This window comes from Podarcis liolepis (assembly GCF_965112155.1).
Source record: "Podarcis liolepis genome assembly, chromosome: 5".
Lineage (NCBI taxonomy): Eukaryota > Metazoa > Chordata > Lepidosauria > Squamata > Lacertidae > Podarcis > Podarcis liolepis.
The window spans coordinates 27,907,957-27,935,934 of NC_139556.1; the positions used below are offsets into that span (position 1 = coordinate 27,907,957).

General features: G+C 43.4%; 2 long non-coding RNA genes across 2 annotated transcripts; one reads left to right on the forward strand and one right to left on the reverse strand.

Annotated features, from left to right (window-relative positions):
- The first annotated feature begins 1,470 nt into the window (after positions 1 to 1,470).
- On the forward strand, positions 1,471 to 10,216 carry LOC310707906. The gene is made up of 3 exons (XR_014526762.1): positions 1,471 to 1,620; positions 4,073 to 6,579; positions 9,840 to 10,216. It is a non-coding gene; the product is annotated as an uncharacterized lncRNA (long non-coding RNA).
- Positions 10,217 to 10,352: 136 nt separating this feature from the next.
- On the reverse strand, positions 10,353 to 12,827 carry LOC310707908. Its single transcript, XR_014526764.1, has 3 exons — positions 12,719 to 12,827; positions 11,491 to 11,633; positions 10,353 to 10,448 (listed from the first exon to the last, which is right to left on the reverse strand). It is a non-coding gene; the product is annotated as an uncharacterized lncRNA (long non-coding RNA).
- Positions 12,828 to 27,978: the final 15,151 nt, after the last annotated feature.

Here is a 27,978-nt window from a genome sequence, read left to right on the forward strand (position 1 = left end):
AACTCATGATTGCCTGTTTTTGGAAGGAGCTTAAAAGAATTCTGGTATTAAAAGGTTTGGAGTATAGCTTTGGTGGAAAGGTTGACAAATAAATTAACGTGGGCTAGAGGTACTAAAAAGAGGGATCAGAATGGTTTGATTTTGTAATGTATGTGAGCAATTTTTCATTTGTAAGAAATAATAATGAGGGGTTGGTATACATATATTTGATAAAAGTGTCATGGGTACCAGTAGCAAATGGTTTTGCTCTGTACATATTCCTGTGTGCAATGACGAGCCTTAGGAGAATTAAAGGTGTGATAGATGTGCAACCATGAGGGGGCTCAGAGGGGAGTCCAGAATGCTTAATTGGCATTTTAATATGCTGGACAGAAGGGGAAAAATGGAACTGTGTATGAAAGAAAATGGGGCTTCAGTTTAGCATTGCTCAGGCTGTCAAAAACCATGACCTTGACAAGTCATATTTGTATAGCAAGTCACTCTTTATTGTTTCTCCTCAAGATGAGACACCCATCTGTCAAGTTTAGTACAGCAGTTGGAGAGGGAAATGGTTGCCAGGGCTTATTATTTGACATGCTGTTGACACAAAGCCATTCTTGACTGGAGGGAATTCCCTGATTGCAGAGATACAGGATGAAATACAAATTAGCTAACAGAGACATCAACAAGCATCGCACCCAGACGTGGAAGAGGTCCCAGAAATCCCTCACGGGTGTAGATCACTCATGCCGGTTCTGAATCAGGATTTGAGGAACCACGGCCTTCCTGGATATCATCTTATTGAAACTTGGTGATTTATTGATCCCTGTTTGCTTCTCTGCTTTTCTTCTCAGTCTTTCAGTTGAAAAGGAACCTCCAAAGTCACCTAATGTTTTTTGCTTTTGGCAAAATCTGGTGACAACCTAGGGAGGTGCAGTACGCAGAAATGTCACTAGTTTTATCAAAATGCTTTTCAGTTCCCTCAACGTTTTGTAGATGTTTTGTCCAGTCAGGAACCTCCAAATTCACATTAGTATTTCACTTCAGGCAATGCTTGGTTTCAACATGTTTATTTCTGAAGCTTTCTAACACATGCTGGTTATTATTAGCAAATCACATAAGTAAGATGGGCTTTGCAGGAGCTGAACTGCTCATCAGAAGCATCCATGATATAGCTTTGCTGTTTTGTTGATTAAAACATGAAACAAGCATGAAATACGTCATCCCCCACTCCACAAAAATGTGCAAGTAAAATCCAGAACAAAATATTTATTTATTGGGAGCCCAACATCTTTCTTAGTCTTTTACCCCTGCCTTTAACAATAATATTGTATGAAGGAAATAATAAGTGGATGAAGCTTTTCCTATTTTGCCATGGTGAGTACAAGTCAACTATATATAAAGATAGAGATAGAGATAGAGATAGAGATAGAGAGAGAGAGACAGAGAGAGAGAGAGATAGACTTTATTCATTTATAAATGATCATGCACTGTTCAAAATACTGACCTGTTTTCTAGGTTAGTTCCATGAAAACAAGAAAATCAGTAATTCTGCATGAATGTTGCTAAAGTATGAATAACAGAGTTCTGAACATCTTTCTCCCAGAAGGAGCACAGCCAGCACATCAGCTAAAGTTGATGGTAGGCACCATGATCTACATATGTTTCCAACAGTGACAGTGGACCTATAGCAGTCTATGACACTGATCTTTGAGGAGGATTTTTTATTAGAACGGGTCAAAACCATTTCCATTGAGAACTGGACTACCTATAAGGCAGGGTGAAGCAGCAACCTCAGGCAGTAAAAATGCAAGAGATGGCACCCCTGTAGGCAGTGCTTTTTTTCTAAAAAAATGTTTAGGGGTACTCTCATTTTCCTAGTCATATTGAAATACTGCCCCTCAATGAGGCCAAACTTAGATTCACAAAATGTTTAGGGAAATGCATATCCCTGCGTCCCCCCCAGAAAAAAGCATTGTCTGTAGGCATCTCACCCCCACTGCTTCTGCTTCTACCAGAGAAGCAACCCAGGTAAGGGAAGTGGTTGCAGAGCAACACTGTTCCACTGCTGAGCATTGTTGCTGGTCTCTTCCACCTCTGGGGTGCAGAGAGGCCAGTGGCAAAGCTCTCCTGAATGCCTCCCCCTCAATGACTCTTGGTAAGAGAGAGGCATTCCAGAAGCCTTTGCAGAATTTGGTCCCTGCCCCAGCCTGGTGACAAGGCTTTTCAAGGGTTCGTCCTTGAAAGGAAGCTGTTGCAGAGCCTCAAGCCCCCCACATCATGGGTGCAGTGACTGGATGTTTTGCCTCAGGCACCAAAATGTATTGGGCCAGACCTTCTTCTATGGCTTGATAAACCACTAGCCAACAGCCCCTCCAGATCGTTTGGATTGAACTTTAGTTTCTTGGATCTCAACCAGCTCATCACTGAAGCCTAGGCTCTTATCAGTGGAAGAGGGATACTATGAGCAATCAAGCTCCTATCTGGCCAGGTCTATGGGCTCCAAGATATCTTAAAGTCTGCTAGACACATGTGAGGGATCTAAGACAGATGAAACCTTTCCTTTTCTGATGATATAGTGCCTCTGCTCCCTTTGCTTTTTGAAAACAGCAGCACATAAATCTATCCTGGAGTCTATTTATCATTTGAAACGAAGGTTATAAAAAGAAACCTGGAGTTGTATCCAATACGACGTCAGCAGTATTCTGCTCACACAGCAGGACTTCTCCTTTCTCTGACCCCCCCCCCTCAAAAAAAAATCTGCTTCAGAGTGTCCTTCAACCCTCTGGAGCAGATTTGGAGGGTGGGAGGGTGGGCTCAGAGGAAAAGAACAGAAAGTAGAAGTTCCATTGTGCGCACACAAGTTGGCAAGTGGAAAGGCAGCATTGATACAACCCTGGTGTCCAGATTTCTTGTATTTTTATCCAAAATTTGGGTGGTCATTTTGTTCCAGCAGAAGAAAATTTAAAAGCCCCAGAATGGTGAAACCTTAGCAGGACCAACCAAAATAACAAGACTTTAAGCTTTTGTGTAGGTGATGGTGATGGTGTTTTTAGACAATCATTTAGACAAGAGAGAGAGAGAAAGTTCATATCGAAGGGAGATGTTTCACAATATATCAGCTCCTTCGCATCATCGGTTTCTTTCTCTGTGCAAACAAGTCATTGCCAGGTTTCTTGGGGAAATGGTATAATGGCTGCTTTTCTCTTTGACAGTAAGTGTCAGTACAGTTTATCCTTTGTGTCAAGGCAAAATGTTGGAAATAGATGCAATTGAAGTGCTACTATCCCAAGGGGTGATGTTTGGATAAACCCCTTTTCTCTGTGAACCGAGATATATAAACCCCAACTGTTCTATCTAGAGTTCCCTAGGAAGAGGTATTGACTTATACCACGCAGGGAATTGTAGCTTTGTGAAGGGAACTGGGATCTCCTAATGATTCTTAGCACCCTTAACCAACTACAGTTCTCAGGATACAGGAAGCCATGGCTGTTGAAAGTGGTATGATACAGCTTTAAATGCATAGTGCAGATGCAGCCTCAGATTCAGGTCTTCAAGGAGAGTGCAAGCTAAACCAGCATCTTTTTCTGTCCCACGTAGGCTTCTTGGAAACATGAACAATTATAAGTTTCCTGCTGCTTTTGGAGCCAAACCCATATCTCTCTAATGGACCGAAGCATGTTTTGCGAGCACCTTTGTCATTTTTCAGAAGCCCAAAGTTGCAATGGCATCATTCTGCGCACACAGAGAGTCCGTTTTAGTTATGAAATGGTGATTTTCGAGAAAGCAACTGAGAATCATTTCTTGGAAGAATGACTCATACACCTGAAGGAGCTCTGGCAAATATCTGATGCAACAGCTCAGGGAAACTGGCAATTTTGTTCAGTGACTAAAAGCCTCTGCTAAAAGGAGGGTATGAGGGGTATGCATCCTGCTATGTTGCCACTGACGTTGTTTTGTGCTAGATGGGGACTTAGTTGACTCTCCCACACTTGCAAGGAATGCATGGTGGAGGATTTGGAGGGTCCCATGGGCTAACCCTGCCCCTATGCCACACCAGGTCTCCATTCCTCCCTTTTCAATCTATCTGTAGTTGGTACTCATGAGACCCAGTTGCCAGGCAGCAAGACAGTGAGATAAGCAGGCAAAGGAGCAAGGAAGGTTGGCAGGACAGACTGGTGATTGCAGGACCATGGACAGCTCTTACCAAGCAACTTGCTCTGATGAAGGGTAAGCGGATGCCTTATGAGCTTCTGACACTATTCCATCCCTCCTAAATTCTGTACACCAAATGTGGTTATGTGCATGATAACAAAGTGAAGGCATGCGTGACTTGTCATGATCCATTCCCAATGAAAACTAAAGTTTAAAAAACAACAACACACCACAGATGATCTCAAGACAGAGTAATCTGGTGTAGGCCCTCCAACACATCAGTAGCGTATTTGCATATGATTATGGAGGCTGAAAGGGTTAAATATGTTGGCCTTTCTTTTTTTCAAGTCATCTTGAACAACTGCTTGATCTAGCTGCAGCATTCAGAGCTGGTAGTTGTCCTACAATCAAAAAGGAAATGTGGTCTCTGGGGGAAATAAAAGCCAAGACAAATATATTTTGGTTTGCAAACTGATCACAGATCTCAGGTGCGACCCCCATCTCCATTCCTCCTGCAACCAACTTTACTTTTCTTTCTGCAGCATGCTTCTGAATATCTGTAACAATCTTCAAACAGAAAGCAAGGACCTATCCTCCAAGATTTCTCCAATGGAAATAGGGACAGAGTGCTGCTGTGCTCAGATCTTGCTTAGGAACTTCTCATAGACATCTGGTTGGCCACTGTGAGAACAGGATACTGGACCAGATGGGCCACTGGCTTCATCAAGTGGGTTCTTCTTATGCTCTTACTCCCCTCTCTCTTGACTCTGGCCCTACCCAGTTTTGGCTCCAGTCCCAATCTCTCTTTGCACATGGTCTCTGAAAGATTGCTCTGAGGAAACATGACCCTTGACAAAGAAAAGTCCCCCATCTCCTGATATACAAATGTTTTGTTGCTTAGAAATAAGAGATACAATACTAATATCTTTAAACAAAAATTAATGTCATGAGAATTCGGAAACCTTAGTATCATTAACATGTAGTTTAAATCCTTCATCAGAACTTTTATCAGAAATTTCCATTAAAAAAACCAACAAGCTTAGAATAGGTTTACCAGAACAACAATTGATTATTTTAAGATGAAGATCTCAAGCAAATTAACAGCTGAGAGCCATTCATATTACTATAAATAATACAGGTGATACAAACTACAGGATACAAAGGCTCTTGTCTTAAATCAGTTCTGCTCAGTGAACTGTGAACTGGCTTTACCAGAAAAAAATGTGTTCAGAGGTGAACTGCTGATGTTGTGGTATTTATTTATGCCAGTTTGTCTACCCTGAAACCACAAAGGCCATTTTAAAAGCCACTGATACTGATTCATTCAAATAACCACACACCCATTTTATTACCTTGAAAGAGTTTCATGAAATTCTTCAGTCCTCTTAGAGGTGTTTGGAACTGTCCATTTCAGTTTCTCTTGTTTTCCTTTTTTCTTTTTAATCTTAAAACAAACTTGCATAACTCACCTTTTCGAAACAAAATGTCTGAATTGAAGCTCAGCCATCCTTCACACTTTTCCAAATTTTGCAATGAAGTTTTCCAGCCATGTGCACAAAAATACACATACGTGATGAATGTATTAATGGAAATAATATACAAAAATTCATTATATATGGGGAAATTGCTTTGCCGAAATGTGTATATTGGGCAAACAAATCAGAACAAATACTCAATAAAGGGCATGGACTAATCTCTGTGTAAGTGTCAGGGACTGTGGAGAGGAGGAATGGTGGAGACCGCCTCCCCAGCCTGACCCTTCCAGAGAAGAAGATGACAGTTCAGAATTACAACAGGGGTTTGAGGGAGATCACAGCTCAGAGGCAGATGAGGGGGGAAGTTGGGAAATAATGGGAGAGGAGGAGGCAGAACTGGAGTGGCAGCTGGCTTACACAGTGTATTAGAAAGCATCCCAGACCTTCCATCTCCCAGAACCCAGCGAGCCTTAAAAATAGGAGGAACAAAGTCCTCAAAGGCAGAGGGCACATAGCAGCAACCATAGAAGTGACAAATGAGGAAGTGGGAGAGATGGGGAGAGGAGATTTACTTACCATTATCCAAGAGGCTGGGTTCTATAGCCTCTCTTTGTCAATATTGAAATAAAAAAGGACGGCAAGAAACCTTTCCTTGTCTTTATACTTTCCTGGGCAACCAGCTGGGAGCCACTGACAGTTGTGCCAGTTGTGACCTCATTCTGATGCTGTCCACCTGAAGAATAGGCAAGGCCATTGTGACCTCATGTTGATGCTGCCTGCCTAAAGGAGGGAGACTGGCCATTGTGACCTCAGTTGTTGCTGCTAACTGAAGGAGAGACTTCCATTATGACCTCATGTTGCTGATGCCCAACTGAAGGACAAAGACTGGCCATTGTGAACTCATGTTGATGCTGATCAGCTGAAGCATACTGACTTTTGTGGACTTCATGGTCATGAAGCCCACCTAAAGGTGAGAGAAACTGGCCAGCGAGCCTTTCAGTAGCTACTGCCCATCCAAAAGCGAGAAAGATAACATTCCTTGTGTCCAAGTAGTAGAGCAAAGAGCTCAGAAGCAAAGGGCCCTCAGCGCCACCCGTAGAGGAGATGATGACGAGTGACGAAGTGGGAGAAAAAGGGGGTGGAGAGTCACTCGGGAGAACGCCATTATTCCAAGTGGCTGCGTTCCAAGCCTCTCTCTGTAAATGTTGAATAAAAAGCAGATGGTAAGAACTTTTCCTTGTCTTATCCATTCCCGGCAACCTGCTTCCTCTGCCGCCTGAGAGGACAGGACTGCACTCTCCTGGCATCAGCAGGTTTGCAGCTTAGAGGTTGCTCCTGGATTCAATATTGCCACTGGAGCCTCAAGTAGCCTTGGTGGCAGGGAGTGCCTTTTTCAGCTACAGCTAGTTCACCAAGTACACCCCCTTTTTGACAGAGATGTCTTGGCCACCGTACTCCATGCTCTGGTAACTTCCAGTTTGGATGAGTGCAATGCACTCAGTTTGGGACTGCTCTTGAAGACGACTCAGAAATGTTAATTGACCCAAAATCCAGCAGTCAGAATACTGGCCATTTAGATCTCACTTAATGCCTGCTTCAAAAGAACCAGACTGGTTGCCAGTTCATTTGCATATCCAATTTCATACCCCACAACTGTCTTGTTTTAAGTGAGAGATCCTGGAATCTAAGAAGCCAATCCTGGCTTCTGCTTGTGTCCCAGAATGCCCCGTTTTTTTAATCTAGCACTCTGGCATGAGTCCTTGTGCCAGAGTGCTAGACCAAAACATGCTCACTTTGGCACAGGGTTGTGCCAGAGCTGTGGTGTACCCTGCTGATGTGCCAGAAGGCTCTCTCCTCCTGATGTCCTGATTTGGGGAATGAAAATGTTGGAGGGTATGTGTCAGGGAACTGACATCAGAGCAGAGGGGAGAGGCGAGGCTCCCAGATTCTGCAGGAGAGGGAACGAGTAAGGGAAGAGAGAGAACGTCATCTGGGGAAGGAAGTCCAGGTGACACCAGGAAGAAGGGAGAGGCAGAGAGCATCTCGGAGGTGAGGCTCCGAGACTCTTCCAATGAAGTCAGTGAGGAGGGTGGAGGACCACCACTCGGCACGCCCACTCTGTGCAGAAGGCTTCCACGCAGAGAGGCAAGGCGAAGGTTGTCCGTTAAGGAATTCTTATGCTGGAGGAAATTTAGGAGACACCCACTTACGGATCCTGCTAGCGACGGAGCAGCAGCGCCAAGGGCTGCTCAGTCAGGGAAAGACACAACCACCCCTAAGCAGTTTGGAACAGCTGGAGGTTTACACACAAGCAACCCCAATTCCCTTGACAGTATGCAATTCAAGGTGCTCACATTAGTGTTTAAAGCCCTAAATGACTGAGGCCCCAAATACCTGCCTCTTTTCCTACAAATGCTCTTCTGTGCTCAGATCAGCAGATTCTTCCTCCCTCAGAAGCTCAGCGGTGTGTGGCTTGGGAGAGAGCATTCTCTGCGGCATCCCCAAAGTTATGGAATTCCCACAGGAGACTGCTGAAGGCACACCTCTTTAGCATGGCTTTTGACCCTTGAGGCATATAGTTTAGGATCCACCTTATTTCTGTGATTGCAAGTTGTTTAAAACTGTTCTTAATATTGTGTTTAAATGTTGTAACCTGCTCCAGAACCTTAGAATGAAGGATGAGTAAAATAGTAACAGCAGCAGCAGCAGCAACAACAACAACAACATTTCTCTGCACATTTCCCTAATATAAACCTGTTTAAGCATATTATTTGATTGGAGAAATGCATCGTAGAATTCAGAGAAGCAAAAATTTTGAGCGGCATTTCGGTTCACATACAATTTCAGGAAATGTGAATTAGGTGGGTTTACAATAAAATGCAACACCCCCGCCAAAAAATAAAATAAAAAATCTCCTCCATCTGTATTGATAGCAACATGAGGAATATGGAAAGAAAACAAGAAAGGCTGGATGCCAAATGTATGTATGACGTGTACGTTATAACAAGGAATGAGTTATACAGCTTCCCCCAGCAATACAAGTTGCCTTTGCTTCAGTGTTCTGTTCAATGTTCAGTCTTGTCTGGAACATTTTTATGTTAGAACAAAACTCACAAGTTTTATAGGGAATTTATTGCTCTGCTTAGAAAACAATCATAAGCATGACAGTTGAATTATTGTGGTGGGTTGTCCACACAGCAAGGGGGTGTTTAGTGCACAGCTGAGGGCAGAAAGATGTCTTGGTCGAAATTCCATCTGCATCTATCTCCGCACCGTGTCTCTTTTACCCCCCATTGTCTTTGGGGGTACAGATGGCGAAGGATCAACCCACGAATCATTTAAGCTATTACTCTGGAGTCAGGCTTGTCATGAATTTTGGGAATCATCCCCTCCTCTTTTCTTGGCGTCTAAAGATTTCCTGGCAATTCTCTTTTGCCTGCATCCTCTGCTGTGACTTTTTAAAATGGAAGATATAGCATCTTCAATACTACTGCCCAAGGTTGTTACTGCTGATTTATGCGCAAAGCACAACCATGAATTTTCAGGGCAACCCCCCCCCCCCCGCATGACAGCAACTTAGTATCAGCCTCAAAGTCGGCCAAACCCAACATTTCTGCCGGAATATTTCTGTCTAGAGGTACAGAGCTCAGCGGGATTGCAGGGTGCAATGCCAATTAAATATTTGATGGCTGTGAGATAATTCACTAGTGAGACCTTTGAGGTTTTAACAGCCTCTTTTATGATTAGCTAAATCTATATCATTTCCCTGTGATTTTTCCCAGAATCTACAAAGACTGCCTTTGCTCTTGGTTGTTTATTAAGGGAGTCGGCTAACTTACTTCCTTACTGCCGATCCTTCCCTCCCCAGTGCAACCCTTTATTAAGGGCACTTCCAGACTGCTTCTATTTTCAGATGAGATTCAGTCACATACCAGCAAATTCAGGTGGCACAAAGTTGATTTGAACCTCTTGCACAACAAACCCATCTCCCCGGGAAGATGGGCTTGCGCAGGAAAATGTGGAATAATACTTGCTTGACGCAACATGTGATAGTTTCCCCAGAAACAAATAAAACAGAATGCTCAATAAACAGCTGGTGCCATCTAACCTACTGGCAATTTTTGTGCAAGCAAATCAGGTTGATTGCTCAATAAATAGGCCGACTAGAAGCAACCTATGTTTTGTGATGGCTTCTTACTAGCCTAACCCTCCTCCCACTTTTCTTTCTAGAAAATAAAGTCCCACAACAGACAGTGTTGCTCAAGAAGGCAGCAGCTAGCTTTGGAAGCATAACTTTGAGAACTGCCGATGTGTTTGAACACATTGTTGATGTCCGTCTGCCTCAGAAGACAATGGAGGACTTAATCTTTGGGGATGAAGTTAAGGTTACAGTACCTGCTGTGGCTGGAGAGACTGATACGGGAAAGATGTGTTTTGTTGAAGCTGGGGCAGATGAAGGCATCCAGTTGTGCTGCTGCAGATGCACCATGGTGTTTCTTCTCTCTGTGCTCCTCACAGAAGTCATTCCTATGGATGCACTACCTGACTGTCTGTCTCCAGGCACTGTGAAGGCTCACCCATTCCTAATGAAGGTTCCTTGTCCATAATTTGGTGTGTCCGGGGTTATTTGGGGCAGGGAAAGCCTCTGAAACCTCGGCTCACATCTTGATTTTGAAATGTGTAGCACCTAGCATCTATAAATTAGGTGGATGTGGTGAAATTGCTGTATTGATTGTTGGACGTAAGCTCAGCTATTAAGAGCTATTTATTCAGCATGTTTGGCACCTAGGATTCTGGAAACCAATGACCTCATTAATTTTCCGGATGTTCCTCTCAGATCTATATAAACAGACAAAGCAGAAATGTGAATTGATTTGCAGAGGCAACAATTAAGGTGCCGGGGGCTGCTTCAGTCTTTTGTCAAAGTGCATTGTAGGACTTTCCACATTTCTTTATTAACTACCAGTTCTGTCGAGATGATTCTGAGCAAGTGTGAGGGTTATGTGATTTTTAAAAACAAAACACCTGGGGGTGGGGGGAATGAAAGAATATCTTCCCTGCCTGTAGGAAGTCAAGCAAAGATGGGAGCTTCAGCAAAGAGTTCTACTTTCTTGAAAATATCCTGTTCCTGGGACTCTGCACCCCACACCTACAATGCTTCACAAAGAGCAGAGACATGGTGAACAATGGGGCAGATTCATTTGAGTGGAGACAATTCTTTCAGGTTGTATCTTAGTAATCCTAAGGAACTCTTGAACCTCTGGTTTATGCTCTAGAGCAGGCTTCCTCAACCTCGGCCCTCCAGATGTTTTTGACCTACAACTCCCATGATCCCTAGCTAGCAGGACCAGTGGTCAGGGATGATGGGAGTTGTAGTCTCAAAACATCTGGAGGGCCGAGGTTGAGGAAGCCTGCTCTAGAATCTAGACCTATGCAGAAGCTGACTAGTGAAAACAGATTGCTGATTTTATCTGCAATTTTTAATAAAAATGTTATGCTGTTTCATGTAAACCAAGTTAGAGATTTATTTGTTATTATTTTTGAGCAAGCAGTCTGTACAGAAGTTGTTAGACTACAACTCCCATTGTCCCTGACCCTGACCAGCTGATGGGAGTTGGAGTCCAATGGCTGGAGGGCCACAGATTCCCCAGTTCTGGCCTAAAGTTGCACTTTGAGTGGCTTCAAAAAAACACAGAAACATATAGCAATTGTTTTGAAATAATTCTAATATAAGCAATATACAAAACTCAGAAATCAGCATAAAAATCAGCCTAAATCAGCATAGAAACAGGCCAGCAAAAAAATTACAGGTCTGATGAGGTTAAAATAAGAACAATAAATAGTAATGCCAATGTTTGTTATTAAAATTAAATATCCTCACCTGCTTATTTGTCTTGCACTTTTTCATAAGATTATGCTTCCCCTGGGAATTTAATCTCAATTATATCCAAGAACAGACGGCTTTGAACCTTGCAGTGAATTTCCTCACTTCTCTGAAATCTCTTTGCTTCCTCTCAAAGACATCTGAAACGACACCCCTTGTGTGAGAAGGTGCGGAGGGAGGATGTTTGGTGAGTCAACTTCCCTTCCTTACAAATTTCATTGAGATCAGAGACACCTATTTATAAAAGAGCACCTGATGCATAACTAATGTGAGTGAGGTTAAAATGAAAACTTTCACTTCATAAGAAAGGGAGAAATGGTTTTCCAAGGAGATTTCGGGCAGGGTTACATTATTATTAGAAACTCCACAACAGGGAGGCTCCCTACCCCCCACCCCAGCATAAAGGTAAAGTGATAGGGAAAGTTTATCCTTATGAATTTGTGTCTATGTCCCACAGCAGGAAAAGAGAAGTGATCCAAACATAAGAATAGAACAGTAATTAATAAGAATAAGAATAATAAGCCCTGCAGGATCCAGTCAATGGCTCATATAGTCCAGCATCCTGTTCCCATAGCACCAACCAACATTGCATGGGTGGCACTGTGGTTTAAACCACTGAGCCTCTTGGGCTTGCTGATCAGAAGGTTGGTGGTTCGAATTCCTGCGATGGGGTGAGCTCCCATTGCTCTGTCCCAGCTCCTGCCAACCTAGCAGTTCGAAAGCACACCAGTGCAAGTAGATAAACAGGTGGCGGGAAGGTAAACAGATTTTCCATGCGCTCTGGTTTCCGTCACGGTGTCCCATTGTGCCAGAAGCGGTTTAGTCATGTTGGCCACATGACCTGGAAAGCTGCCTGTGGACAAACGCTGGATCCTTTGGCCTGAAAGCAAGATGAGCACCGCAACCCCATAGTCGCCTTTGGTTGGACTTAACCATCCAGGGGCATTTACCTTTTACCTTTACCTTTGCTAGTAACCACTGATAGCCTTACACTTCATGAATTTGTTCAATCCTTTTTTAAGCCATCCAGGGGGTCATCAATGCCTCCTGTGGGAGGGAGCGCCATAGTTCAGCTTTGTGCTGTGTGGAGAAGCACTTCCTTCTGTCTGCTCGGGCTCTTCGAACATCAGAGGTGAATTTAAGGGCAGTGTGAACATTTCCGCTGCACTGGGCGTTGAAAGCAGGATGTAAAGTGAGAGGCAGGGTGCACCGAATTTTGACTCACACAAGGCGCTGCTGAAATTTGAAAGGCCAAAGTCTGCCGTTGCAACCAATTCCTTTGATTGCAGAAAGACACCTCCACCCTGCTGAGCATATGACCTTACTATGGACAATTGTCGGTCGCCATTATTGTTAGGGCCGGGTAGGAATTTTCCCAGTTGGCCAATTGGTTTTCGCCTACCTAGTAGCAATTGTCACAACTTTTGTGAGGTTAGGCATCAGGTAAGCCTTTGTTTGGATGGAGGGGGAGATTGTAGCCTTCGCCTGCCCCTCCTCAGTAAGGGTATCTCTTAAAGGGATCCAGGGTGTGAATCCTGTCTGAAGCCTGGATGTGGGCTGCGGCCATGTCACAGCCCCTACAGGGAGCCCTCAGGGTGCCCCTATTTGATGAAAGTCATAGGGTGCCCCTATCGGTGGTTTACCTTTAAGTGGACTCCCTGAAGATGGGCAGGAGTCAAGCTATAGCCTGGCTTCACCCCAATGCCTAAGCCAAACCACTCACATCTGTAACCAATAAAGTTGTGGCCTGTTTGAACCCATGAATCAAAATACTTTGTGTCCGTGTGCTTTATTGTTCTCCTGGGAACTTTGTGGCTCAGGTGCCTTGGCATGCAACCCATTAGGGTGATGCGATTCCTTTGATTGCTGACAGACACCTCCACCCTGCTGAGCCCATAATAGCAATAAATCCCAAATGCCCGCAAGTCAAACTGTGGTCTGAGAGTAAAGGCATGGGAGTTTAGCCAGGATGGGAGGGGGGAAAGTAACTTCAGCTGCTGCTATCTTTATTGTCTCACTCAGTTAATTATGACACCAAGTTCAACTAATACTAGAAGCTAGGGAGATGAATGTAAAACTCTTTCTTTCTGTCTTTCTTCCTTTCCTCCCCCTTCCTCCTTTTGAACCTGTAATTTTAGCAAAGGTAATCCTGGGAGCAATGATATAGCTTAGATGTGCTTCTGGAAGTTAACATTTGAAAGCAAGTGCTCAGTGGGGAACTCTGCCATCCCTGGTTTGCAGCTAAATTATGTCCCTGAAATGTAAATGATCACCAACTCAGCTAAATAATAAATAAAGGCACATTATGGAATAAGCCTCTCATTATATGTTAACCACAGAAAAGTCAACATCTTACAGATCTCGCTCCTTCATGATTCATTCTTAGTGGGAGATTGAAAGAGCCAATGTTTCTGGCTCCTGTATTTTTCCATTTTACTTTATTTGTTTAATAAGAGGGGTTGGGGGGCTGTGTGTGTGTGTGTGTGTGTGTGTGTGTGTGTGTGTTACAGATTGGCTGCATAGGTAGCATTTCATTGGTGTGAGGCAAAGATATTCTGGGAGACAACAAAGGACTACTCTTGAGTATATTCTAGATATGATTTGTCACCCTGCCAAAATAAAACAACACCTAACCACACCCATCAGCGGAAGCCCTGTGCAAGGGCTCCTCCCTTCCTTTTCCTTTTCCTTTTCCTTTTCCCTTTCCCTTTCCCTTTCCCTTCCCCTTCCCACAGACCCCCAACACCCCTGGAATTGTCTCAAGGTAGGAGGTTGGGAGAACCCCCAAAGCAGCACACATGAGCAGGAAAGAGTGGGGCACTACATCTGGGAAGCTGAAACGCTTGCACAGACAGAACAATTGGAAGAGATCAACATTGAATTCCACCTGCTGTAATTTAACGTTGTGGTTGATATTTTTTTTATAACTTACAATAATCAGATATACAGTCATACCTTCAAGTCGAAGGGAATCCGTTCCGGAAGTCCGTTCGACTTCCAAAACATTCGGAAACCCAAGTGCAGCTTCTGATTGGCTGCAATAAGCTCTTACAGCCAACCAGAAGCCGCAGAAACCCTGTCGGACGTTCGGCTTCCAAAAATAGTTCATAAACCAGAACAGTCATTTCTGGGTTTGTGGCGTTCAGGAGCCAAAACGTTCGAGAACTAAGCTGTTCGAAAACCAAGATATGATTGTATAGGTGTTCCAGACTAAAAATACACCAGAGATGGACTTCCATAAAAGGTGTGCAAAAGGAAGACACAAATGAAACCTGCTTTATACTGAGTCAGACCCTTTGCAGTGGCTCTCCAGGGCTCTTTCCCAAACAGAGGTCTTTCCCAGCCCTACCTAGAGATATCAGAGTTTGAACCTTGGACCTTCACAGCTTTGTTTATTATTATTTTTTCCTTTCACAAGCTCTAAGAACTTAAGCAAAACCTCTCACTCTGTGTGAACACCTTTGAAGAAATCATATGCCCAGGTAGAATCATGATTTAGGATTTCTATGCAGTAGTACAAATAATCTACTCTTTATAAGTGGAGCACCTGCAGTACATACCTTAAAGCCTGAGCAGGGACATGGCATCCCATTCCATGCCAAAGATTTACGACTGTTTTCTGGATGGGCTGTGTTGTGCTGCAGACACATTGCCTATTGTTTGCCCACTGTGCAACCTGAGTTTCTGCAGCACACTGAAAGCCATGTGTCTCTTAGTGCATCATTACGTTGATCTTTAAAGGCACAATGTTCCAACGAGCTCTTTAATTCTTATAGCAAATGAGGAACGAGATTAACCTTCAATCTGATTCCATTTGTGCAACCTGAACCTTTCCGCAATAAGCATGGATAAGATGATTGGAGGTTGTGCGTGGCAACCACACAAATGGTTCAGGAGCATTTATCTGTCTGAAAGTCTTGCTTCGCAGTAGCACTGACACTAAAGTTATAGTGTGTGTGTAATCTCCATAAACCAAGCAGTGCAGCATCATCCCCCTGCCCCATAGAGGATCTCATTAACTTCAAAGCACTGCTGTCGTCTCTCTGCAAATATAGAGTACAGTGGTACCTCGGGTTAAGAACTTAATTCGTTCTGGAGGTCCGTTCTTAACCTGAAACAGTTCTTAACCTGAGGTACCACTTTAGCTAATGGGGCCTCCCGCTGCTGCCGCACCACCACTGCACCACTGCATTGTTCTCATCCTGAAGCAAAGTTCTTAACCCGAGGTATTATTTCTGGGTTAGCGGAGTCTGTAACCTGAAGCGTCTGTAACCTGAAGCGTCTGTAACCCAAGGTACCACTGTAGTTTTCCACAAGCCTGTCAAAGGCCTTTGCATTTTCATGGAGCTTCTGGGGTACACAGCTTCAGTGCTTTGCAGTTCTCTCTGCCATGAACAATGCACATGACTCCTATGGCCATCACTGCGTATGAACCTGGCAACTCACTATATCCGCTTTTAACAACCCATTATTTTATTTTATTTTATTTTTTGCAATATGCCACTCAGGGTAGCCGAAGGAACTGATGCAGGATGCATTTCATCCCATTTCCTGTTCCTGACTGACACTCATCCTGTTTTGGGCCTATGTCAAAGCGAGTACCTCATTAAAACAGGTACTCACTGGCATGAGGTTTGTGAGGACTAACTACAGTGCTCTTGCTTTTCCCGGTCGGTCTATGGAGAGTGGAAGATACATTTGTTAGATCTTGTTTATATGATGGAAATTTGGGGTTAAGTTTACCCAGGGGAGGCATGGTGCTGATGTGGGAAATAACCACTGTTCCCTTGAGGTCTCCATATTTCAAACATAATTAGAGCAGTGTGGGTCCAAGCCACGGGGAAGCAGCAACAGACCACTAAGGTAACCTAAGAGTCTGCCCTAAGTTTGGAAAATGCAAACTATATTTATTAATATCGCTATGAATTCCTAGACTAGTTGGGACACTTCAGGTGAGGAGCTATAACTGCAGATCTATGTAAGAATGTTGAATGAGTTCATACATATTACAAGCACATATCCCAAATACAAGTGCTAAGCTACCTGTCCATCTTCATCCTTTTTCCTTGGAGGTTTTGGCCACTGGCTGATAAATATTCTGCTGCTCACTCAACCTAAAGCATTATACCTCTTGAAAAGAAACAGCCACTAAGAGTCACGGCAGGGAATTTCCAATTAATTACATCACAACAGAGGCGCCAGTATGATTAAGGCTTTAGGCTACAGCTTCCTTAGAGCAGTGGCTCATTTGACCTTGATGCATTTGCACTTGAGGACTCTGGAAGCAGCTGAGTGAGCAGGGCCGGCTCTATCATTGGGCAAAGTGAGGCAGCTGCCTTAGGCAGCAGATGCTGAGGAGCTGGAAGACCTAGTAGATGCCAAGCGATATTCAGCTGCGAGTCCAGTTGTCTTATGCACATGGAATGGAAGACACCATCTTGTTCATCTCAGGCTGCAAAATATATTGGGCCAGCACTACGAAAGATGCAGTCTGGACATTATTTGTCATATCTTCCTTTCTGTGGAACATTCAGTTCTGTACATTTCCCCTGTGCATTCACTGTGCTAAATTCCTCAAGAAACAAGTTTCAGAAAACTCATCATAGATGGGGCACACAGATGTAGTTAGGCCCATCATCGGCCCCAATTTAACCCCTGGGACAGTCCCATCGCCCCCAGCGCATCTGTCTGCCCTACACTTAGAATGGGACAGAAATTAAATCAGTTCATTCTCACATACATTCCCTCTGTTAAGCCAGTTTGCTTTGTAACAGGACAAACTGGAGCTAGGTCTTTATTGGTCTTGTTGGGCAAGATGAACTAGAACTAGTTCCTTTAAAAATGAACTTTCCAAGCATTGGTTCAGTTCTGCTACTGATAACAAACTCCCAAACTTGGAACGTGCTGACGCATGCTGCTGGTTTGTTTTTGTTTGCTTTTGTATTTAAATTCTACCAGCTGTTTTATACCTGGTTCTGGTTGGTATAAATTGAGGTTATGGTAAAAAAGAAAGCATACACACTCACACAGGCTCAACAAGTCTGAAATCTGCCCACCCCTAATAGACAACATTGATCAACCTTGACCACAACATTCATCTTCCTCCAACTCCAATCACTGGGGCTGGGGGTTCAGCTCCTCTCCACAACTAATCTTGGAGGGGGTTCTAAGTCCTCTGTCCTCTTACTTCTAGGATCCATACTGAACTGCTGCATGGTGTAGGACATATGTATTGATTAAGTCCAAGGTAAATGTACCTCTATAAAGGTTCAGAGGGAGAAAGATGCACACACACACACACACACACACACACAGAGAGAGAGAGAGCACTATATTTCTAGCTTAAACTTTAAAAAGCACCTGAAAGACTGTAAACTTTTAAATTTCACTTGTTAAAATATTATTTCTGCAAAACCCAGAGTTAGTGCTACTGAATAATGGAAAGGGGGCAACAATAGTTTAAAGGGAACACCATGTTTGTTCCATTATAAGGTTGTGCATTTCCGTAATACAATGCACTGTAGTGTAACATGACATGACACCTCTAAGTGATTGCAATGAAAGTTTAAAGCAAAATATACGCAGACATTGGCATGCAGCAATGAAAGTAGCATGATGTTCAGAAGCATTTTGCAATCAAAGGAAAAAGCAGTCGGGCTTGCAGCCTAGCTGGTGGCCTCCTTCTGCAACTGGTCATAATGCCTTTCCCTTTTAACCAATGAACTCTAAGTATGTCTCAGGGGGCCAAACCATTCCATGGATTATTGGTGGGGGGGGGGTGTTGTACCTCAGGGCCAATGGCAAGGTTTTACCAAGACTGTGCCGACTGCTTGTAGCCACAGAATGCCCCAAACTCTCTTACCACAGCATGCCAATGCACAGAAAGCAGGCTCTGAAAAAAAGGAAAGGGTGGAGCAGCCTGGTGAGCCAGATCATGATATACCCCTAGCCCGGTAATATAGTTGTCTGGAAGATAATTAGTGGAGAGAGGAGAGGAGAAACCGAGGGGGGGGGTTAGAAAACTTGAGAAACTTTACAGGTTCTATCAATGCCTTTTCAAAGGAACTGCTGTTTTTAAAATTGTTTTAACCTACACCCAGGACCTGCTGGTAAAGGGCAGGTCATATATCTTGAAATACTACTACTACTACTAATAATAGCAGTAATATAAATGCTCTTATACAAACTAATAAAAGCTGGCTGAACTGGCACCAACTAAAACAAAAGGTGGCATGTGTGGGATCCAAGGCACTAGGCATAATGCTAGACCGTCTCAGCTTATACAACAACTCTGCAAAGTAGGGTATGATGGCCAATTCTTGGGAGAAAAGAGACAGAGGCAGGGATGCAAAACCTGTTTGCCACTGTCAGCTTGATCAGGATCAGGATCATTATACAGTGGTACCTCGGGTTAAGAACTTAATTCGTTCCGGAGGTCCGATCATAACCTGAAACTATTCTTAACCTGAGGTACCAACTTTAGCTAATGGGGCCTCCCGCTGCCACCGCACCACCGGAGCACGATTTCTGTTCTCATCCTGAAGCAAATTTCTTAACCCGAGGTACTATTTCTGGGTTAGTGGAGTCTGTAACCTGAAGCGTCTGTAACCAGAAGCGTCTGTAACCCGAGGTACCACTGTATCACGTCTGAGAAGTGACACCCTGGCTTCTAAAGAGCTCAAGAAAACCTCTGTAAAATGCTAGGATCCAGCTCTGGATGAAGATAGTCATATGTCAGTGTAGTACAGGGGTTAGAGAGTAGGATTAAGACATGAGAAACCAGAGTTCAAATCCCCCACTTGGCCACAATGAAGCTTGTTGAATAACCTTGGGACTGATCACAGTCTTTCAGCCTAACCTACCTCACTGGGCTGTTATGAGGATGAAATGGAGGTATGTGTGCAGAGAACCCTGTCTGCTGCTTTGAGCTCCTCAGAGGAAAGACAGGATATAAATGCAGAAAGAAAGAAAGAAAGAAAGAAAGAAAGAAAGAAAGAAAGAAAGAAAGAAAGGAAGGAAGGAAGGAAGGAAGGAAGGAAGGAAGGAAGGAAGGAAATGTACCACCTTGAACTCAATGGAGCAAAGGTGGGCTAGAAATGTAAATAATAAAAACAGAAATAAACATTGGTTTGAGACTTGTATTGCAAAATTTGGAGAAGTACAAATTTAGACAGATAACCACATTTTGGTTTTTGCATTGTTTTGGGAAGTGGGGTTTTCACATGAAAATGTGAGCAGAGCCAAATTTCTCCCCAAACCCTGCTGCCAACACAGATCCTTTGGGGATCTCACTACTTACTTCCCTCCACTGGGAGAACTGTTTATATACTTCTGCCCTCCACTTCCAAATTTTTAACCAGTTACTGATCCATAAGAGACCCATCTTCCTATTCCATCACTGCCAAGTTTACTCAGGAGACTTTGATAGGGGACTTTGTCAAATGCTGACTGCTACATTATGCCAACTGTCATACAGTGTCAAATGTTGGCTGCTGCTGTATGATCTTCAGAAGCCAAATACTGATGTTGAATATCAAATATTCACCCAATATTCACACATCCAGACAACACTGGGGGAAATATTCACTGCTGACAACTGGCAATGAAGGAAAACAATGGAGCCAGCTTCATTTAGTTCTTGTCAAGAAGAGACTCCTGCTTCCTTATTGCCTATGATTTCTTTAAGGCAAACTTGGAAATTGCTATTTGCCCACTCACTTATGGCGAGTTGCCTTGAGGTGAGGAAGACAGGAAAGTGTCATAAATTGGGAAAAGGCTGTTGATGAGCATCAAATCACATGCATTAGCCCACATGGATATTGTCGGCTTGATACTTTGGAGGACCTATTGACGAGGTTGATTTAAGGCAGTGGGAACTAACCTATATTGCCAGACTATGCTGATCATGCTGTCTGGGGCTGATGGGAATTTGAGACAAAGACATCTGAAGGGCTTTAAAGCCTGGGGAAAGCAAGTTACCTTATTCATCAGCACTATACAGGCTCCAAAACTAATAAACAGAGTAGAAAAGGACATTGCTGTAATTTTTGTAGAATAAGCAAGTCAGATGGCAATCTATGTTTGCAACCATGAAATGCATGAGGTCTCTCAACAAGCAGCTATTGCCCTCAGGGACTGCTAAACTCTACCATTTGTGCTCTGGTAGGAGCTGTTGATTTGACTGCTTCTGGATTAGAAGCAAATATTAATCAGCAGCCAACATATTCTGCTTTGCTCTTGCAACATTACCCAGATTGGCTTGGAGCAAACATTTGTATCTGTTAAATCCAGGCTGCAGTTAAAAGAGACCTTTGTTTTGCATCCTTCTCCATGACCCCCCACAACTGTCTAGACTTTCTCATCTGCAGCAATTTATGAGAGAAATTGTTTTCTTCTCTTCAGTTAACTCATTTGCAAGAGGCGACAAAGCCTCTTGATTTCCTCAATTGAAAATCACTGGCTGATTTTTCTGAGGGGAAACACTTTTAAAGGAAAGCTCAAGTGTGTGTGACATTGTTTCCCTTCCCAAAAACCTGGGGATACTGCCTCCCACTGTTCAACTGGGCAGGGCATCGTTTGGTTGTCAGTGGATGCTGGTGGTTGTGGAGGCAAGGGGGGGGGGGATTCTGTTCTCTGTCCTAGGGAGAACAGACATTGTATATGATGGAGGAGATGGTGGCCTGAGGCTTGATTTACCACCTGAAGGACAATATTCTGCCCCAAGTCTACTGTCAAGCCCACATGCAACATCCTCAGTTCTAGAGGGACAGAGGAAAAGGAGATGGGAGGTAGTTCCATTAAGAACTGTATGCTGGCACTGCACCCCAAATTTTGACAGCATGAAACTTCTGCTATTTTCCAAATTAACAGGATTTCAAAATGGATCCCCCCCCCCCGGAAACCATTAATATGGAAATAAGTGCTGCAGAATCATAGACTTGGAAGGGATCTTGGAGAACATCTGACCCAACTTTTTGCAAGGCCCACCACTTAATCCCAAGAAAATTTGCTCCACCATTGAATGGCTCTTTCCATCAAGAAGTTTCTCACAGTGTTTGGCCAAAATCTGCTTTCACGCAAACTCCACCCACTAGTTCTAGTCTAGTGCAGCAGCAAGAGGACCATGGGAGAGAAGCAAAGCAGCCATGATATTTGCTCTGTGCACAACAACACTTACTCATTCACCATTAGCTATGGTTTGGCTAAGCGTTTATGTGCAAACTGGGCCAACATCTTAGCTCTGCAGTTGTAAACCAATGTTTTGATTCTTTTTTAATTGAAAATCTTATGTTGAGAAGTTGTGCTGTTTGCTGCAACCATGTGGCAGAAAGTTTCTCTCACCCTAGGTGAAGTGGAGTTCAACCAATCCACTAGCTGATTATCCCCAGAAAGAGCTGCAGTGGGTATATGTATTATTTAAGGAAAGCATCAGTAAAGAGATAATTGTGTCCTACAAAAGACACCTGGGGCCCCGAGGGAGAAAACTGTGTGTTTTATGATTCTCAGTTTGTAAGTATTTTCTTTATATCAGCAAATATGCTGCTTTGTTTAATCAAAGTGAACATAATGTCTGGAAGGAATTCTATCAGGGGACCCATCCACTGAAACTCCCCATGTCTTTTTTGCTTTTGTTTTTGTTTTGCTTTCCTGGCTTCCCTTAAATATTTTATATTAGCCCCAAATTAAAATACATGTAATGAGCAGAATAATACAGCCAGGATGTCAATTTTTGCAGCCAAGTTCTCACTGAGGGAAGAATGTGACTAACAAATTGGGCCATATTGATTCTAAGGTCTTCTTATCTTGAAAAAGTCTCTTTCTCTGTTGCAACACCAAAAGAAGCAAGCAGAAATATCCACAGTCAACTGCTCACATATCCCTTTGGATTGTGTTCAGATGCTTCTTTCACATAGAGTTGGTCGTTTTCATCACCTTAGATTCTGATGTGACCAGTGCTCCCTCATAAGAACCAAAGAGTAGTCAGTCCAAAGGCCTATCATCTAGTCCACCATTCTCTTCTCCCAGTGGTCAGTTAGACCCCTATGTGAGGCCCACAACAATGTACTTCTGCTGCCTCTGAAATTAGAGGTGGCATACAGATATAGTGACCAGCGGGGTTATGTTTATCCTCCATGAATTTGTCTCATCCTCTTCTGGTGGCCATCATGACATGCTGTGGAAGTGAATCCCACAGCTTAATTGCACAGTGTGTGAAGCAAAACAAAAGTACAATTCATCACACCACAGAAGGGAACAGTCTTCTTCATCACAGCTTGTAGGGCTCAGGAAGGTGGCCCCTTCACCTGATAGGCATACCAGGAACCAGACAGATGTGGAAGGAAAAAGCATCCCAGATAGAAATAAGATGTTAGGCTCACAGGTGAAGTGGTGATGTCAATCAGCAGCCCTGAGAGAAACAGGATTCTCATGACTTGGTCCTTAGCTCTGATCTTCCTTGGAAACACACTCTGGGGAAGCCTGGGGGACACCAATAAGAGCAAGTTCTTCACCAGTAACCCAACCCACAAGCACCCTTCTTAGAATATATTGAGTTCATTTGCAATGGGGTTGAGGATAAGTACCCCAAAGGGGATCTAAGGCTGCAATCCAGTGCTTGGTCACTTAGAGGCAAGCTTCATACAGATGGACTTACTTCTGAGTAGACATGTGCTATGCTATAAAATAGCCATAGAGTTGGAGCACCTTCCCTACAAGGAAAGGCTTGTTTGGGGCTTCTTAGATTAGGAAGGAGAAAGCGTATAGACTAAGAAGAGGGCATGGTAGAATTGCAACGTTTAGTTTGACGGGCAGTTGAGAGAGTGGCAGAAGGGTTTGTGGGAAGCTGACTTTTGTGCCACTGGCATGGGAAATCGGTAGGAAATGGCTACAGAAACACAAGGGAAAGGGAGTCATCTGAGAGCTGGCAGTTCATACTCTTCCATATTTAACAAAGCTTCTATTTAACACTTTGAGGGTGTTTGGGGGAAATGTGGCTCCAATTTTAATTCAAAAGGAAGAGTTCCGTAGCTATCAGAAGTCTGAGAAACATGGCATCCTTGTCAATTTTGTGTGTGTTTCATTTTAATCAAGAGGGATGAAGGAGTCTGTACTGCAGGTGTCAAAACATTTTTGAAATCCTGGGATAGGAAGGGAAGGATATCTGGTGAGAGCTTTGTCCATAAAATAGCACATGCTGTTTAGAGAGAGGACTTAACAAGCAACGACAACATGGCATTGGATTTTGAAATAAAGGTGAAAATACAAACAACATAAAGGACAGGCACTACATAAAATATAACAGGACCACTAAATGGAAAAAGGGAAATTAAACTTGCTGATATAGACTCTGTAGTACCTAACTGATGGGGCTAATGAGCCAAAGTCAAACAAACTTTTTTAAAAAAAAATGCTTAGAAATCTGATGGTTGTTTCGGGGTGGGAGGGTGGAACTACTCAAAATGAACCCGAAGCTGTAGAAGTTTCAGTTCTGCTCCAGTGAGCTCCACTTGACTTAGATAATCTACTCATTAGGTGAAACCCACTAGGCATACTGTTACACACACACCCCAGCAGTATGACCTGAGCTGTACTTCCTATAGAGCTTCAAGCCAGGCATTCACTACTTCCATAAATACCTCCTGATGGTTGATTCACAGAGCGGCAGTGACACCTGCCTCAGAAGTCATTGTGCTCCTCCAGGCTTGAGGAATAATGTGACAACCAGGAGATGTTGCAGGAGAAAGGGGGAAAGAGCAAATACATTACAGTAGGTAAGAAAGAGGGCTACAAATAGAACTGTCAGGTAAGGGAGAAAGAGAATGTGCTGTGGTGAAGTGGGCTTAAAATGAGGGCACAGGTTAAAGCATGGATAACAAAAGTCTACACCTGAGATACCTTCTGTTGACCTCTGAATGGGCAAAAGAACAGTTCATGTTTGTAAATGTATCGAAGGAGCCATCCTTTGGGGTAAAATATTTGGAGACTATGGAAACACTATATATGCACATCTATACAGTGGTACCTTCAGGTTACATGCGCTTCAGGTTACAGACTCCACTAACCCAGAAATATTGCTTCAGGTTAAGAACTTTGCTTCAGGATGAGAACAGAAATTGTGCTCCGGTGGCGCGGCAGCAGCAGGAGGCCCCATTAGCTAAAGTGGTGCTTCAGGTTATGAACAGTTTCAGGTTAAGTACGGACCTCCGGAATGAATTAAGTACTTAACATGAGGTACCACTGTATCAGGGAAATGGAGCCTGTAGCCCTTCCAGTCAGGATGGTGAATAGTCAAGGACTCTGTGATGATGTGACTGGTACTTCAATGACTTCTGGAAGGCCACAGATTCTGCAGCCCTGATTTGCATGAATATATATTATTAACTCATAGAAAAATGCCCTGGTTCTATGCTCTACTGTGCAGTAGCCAACAGCAGAGCATAGAATTCAGGACTGTCAACTGATCCTGTTCTGTGCACTGCATTGTTATACCAACCAATTTCATGGAGCAACTACACTAGATAGGCATCTGTCAGAGATGCTCTCTGGCTGCACATTTCCCTCATCAAGCAGGATCTGCATAGTCCACCAACAGTAGCAGCTGGTGAAATGGTGTGGACAGGACAAACAAAATTGATGTTTGCTCCAATTCAGCTTTAAAGAGCAGGTTTTTATGGGGAAAACTCAGGCAAAATAAAAATAAAAATTACCCGTGCTCAGAAACGGAGAGTTAAAGTGCAGACCTCTGCCTGGAAAGAGAGTGGCAAAAGGTAAATGTGGATAATTCCTGTCTCAAGACTCCTTACTTACATGTTTTCCCTATGAAGGAATTCATCCATTCATTTTGAATTTTGCTTTTGGCACTACCTGGATCCAAAAACACAACATCCACTTTTGCCTCAGGACCAATCTAATATTGTCATGTGGCTCTTAGAAGGTTGTCCGGAAGGGAATCTCTGGTCTCTAGCTTAAAGAAAGGTTCCTCACCCCTTCCTTAAGAGGCTGAGGTTGCATGAAGCCATCTCTCATTTAGTTCAGCAAACTTGACCTTGTAATTTGCTGCCATTCATAGGTGTGGCACCTTGACTGATATATCCTTATGCAAAGAAAAGCCATTGGCCCTTCAGCTTTGATCATAGAATAAAACTTGAAGGTGTTCCTGCAGAGGTACTGACTTCTCCCTCCCCCCCCCCCGCCCGCCTCTCTCTCTGCTTGCTTCCTTCCAACATCTTTTCCTGCGGTGCAATAACATCCTGTGTGATGTTTATGTTGCGTGATGTCCACAGTTGCTGTCATTTCAGATGTTGTAAAATCCTATAAACGAGAGAAGGGACCGGGGGAGGGGGGACAAAAATGAATCAAGGGAGTTTCAGCAAATGCTAACCAAAACCAGGCATCTGCCTCTTGTTTTCCAGGTATTATTTACTTACTTGTTTGCATTGCAACTTCAACTGTACACAACTGAATTTGCATCAGATGGCCATGTACTAAGCTGGTTCTGCATGCAGTTTGCCCTTGCCAGGCTGCCAACTGATCCCCCCAAAACCCCTAGTTTGACTTGTTTTTGTGCCTTTCTCAGCAGCTTGATGCACAGGAATAATCAGATGAAGCTTTTCAGTGTCAAGGTGAGCATTATAACCTATTAAAATTTGCAGATCGAGCTGCTGTCAAAAACATGCAAAAGGGAAAAGAAAGAAAGTTGGCAACCTCAGATAGAAGGAAATGTGTGGACTGTGCAGAAAACCCTGATAAAATCATTTCCTTCATATGATGTCACAGGGGTGACAAAATCTCTGTAGCCAGAGGTGTTTTTTGCTTTTTAAAAAAACACTCTAGAGTGACTCGTTTTTAGTCCTGAACAAGTAGCTATGATAGTGACTTCCTTTTAACTGGAGCTTAGAGACAGTCAATCCCTTTGTTTTCTTTATGTTTCTTTTCAAAGCCAGCAAACACAGCAATAAAAAACTGTGCACCAGACCATGGACTTGGAGTGGTCTGTTAAGAGACTTAGGGTCTTGGTGTCTATCAGTGTAGTGGAGAGGGAATTTAAAGGAGTAACTTGTGTCGAACTGTGCTTCAAAGCCTCTGTCACCGTCTCAAGGGTTGGCTCAGACAGGCACGTAGAGGAATCAGACGGTGTGATTTTGACAGAATAGCCTTGCCAGGCTCAACATTGCTTGCTTTGCAACCCTTCTAGGGAGTTATGTAAGAGGTTAGTTCCCATATATGCCCAGCCAACAAGCCTCTGTCCGTGCTTGAGAAGTGTGTTGGTGGGGATGGGGTAAGCCTTTCTCCACCACACAGAGGTGCATGCCTGGTTCACACAACTGTTCCTTTATGGGGGAGAAGAAGAATGTGGCCTGAGGCTCTGTGCATACAGGTCTTTGTGAGAAGCACATTATGTTGTGTTCACACAGAACTGCCTTATAGTTAGCCAGACCTTTGGTCAATTTAGCTCAATATTGTCTAGGCTACGCTGATTGGCAATTGGGCCACAGAGTTTCAGACAGGAAATTTCCCCTGCTCTTCCAGGAGATGCTAAGGCCTGAACCTATGACCTTTCTTTTTGGAAACTCTGGAGAAACATTCAGCATACAGCTAGATCAATCAATGACCTCATTTGGTATCAGCAATGGGGGGGGGGGGGTTTCTAAAAAAATTGTTTAGGAGTGCTCTCATTTTGACTCAAGAAAATCACCATTTCAAATGGGGAAAATAAATACAGTAAATGGACAAAATAAAAGAATATGCATTACCTCATATTACACGGCTGACAGCTCACGCTATATTGAAATACTGCCCCTCAATGAGGCCAACCTTTCATCAGTAAAACACCACACATCCACATTCCATACTGCTTCACACATTAAATGCTCGCTTCCATCTGAGACTCAGGAAACACCAGAAAGGAAATGAAGCCACCATCGGAGGTGGTAACATCGAAACTGACCAGTCACCGTGCTATTCAATAGAACTTAGGATTCACTGTGCTAGAGAAGAAACCAAAAAAAATAAACCAAAAAAGTTTCTTCTCCCATTAGATTCACAAAATGTTTAGGGGTATGCATACCCCTGCATACCCCACAGAAAAAAGCACTACACATAAGTCATCTTTCTGTGTTTCACACACATGTAAAGATGTGCACTGCATCATGCCGGAGGATTAAAAAATAAATAAATCAGTATGGTTCATCCCTACAACTTGCTCAAATTAATTCTGGGAACAGGACATAGGATTGCTTCTTGTTCTAGTCCAATTTAAGTTTATAGCATTATCCTTGAATAGTGTAAATGACGATATCTTCAGCTAATTACGCCTCCCCCCGGAATGAGTAAATGGATTGGGTCAATTCTTTCCACACACAAACACAGAATGAAATCTACATTCCAAAAGCTATCCAGCCAGTGTAAAAATATTACACCAGACTTGACAGTAAGAGGCCCTCTAGACATCCATTTTATTGTGTGTCTATGAATATTTGTGTTCAG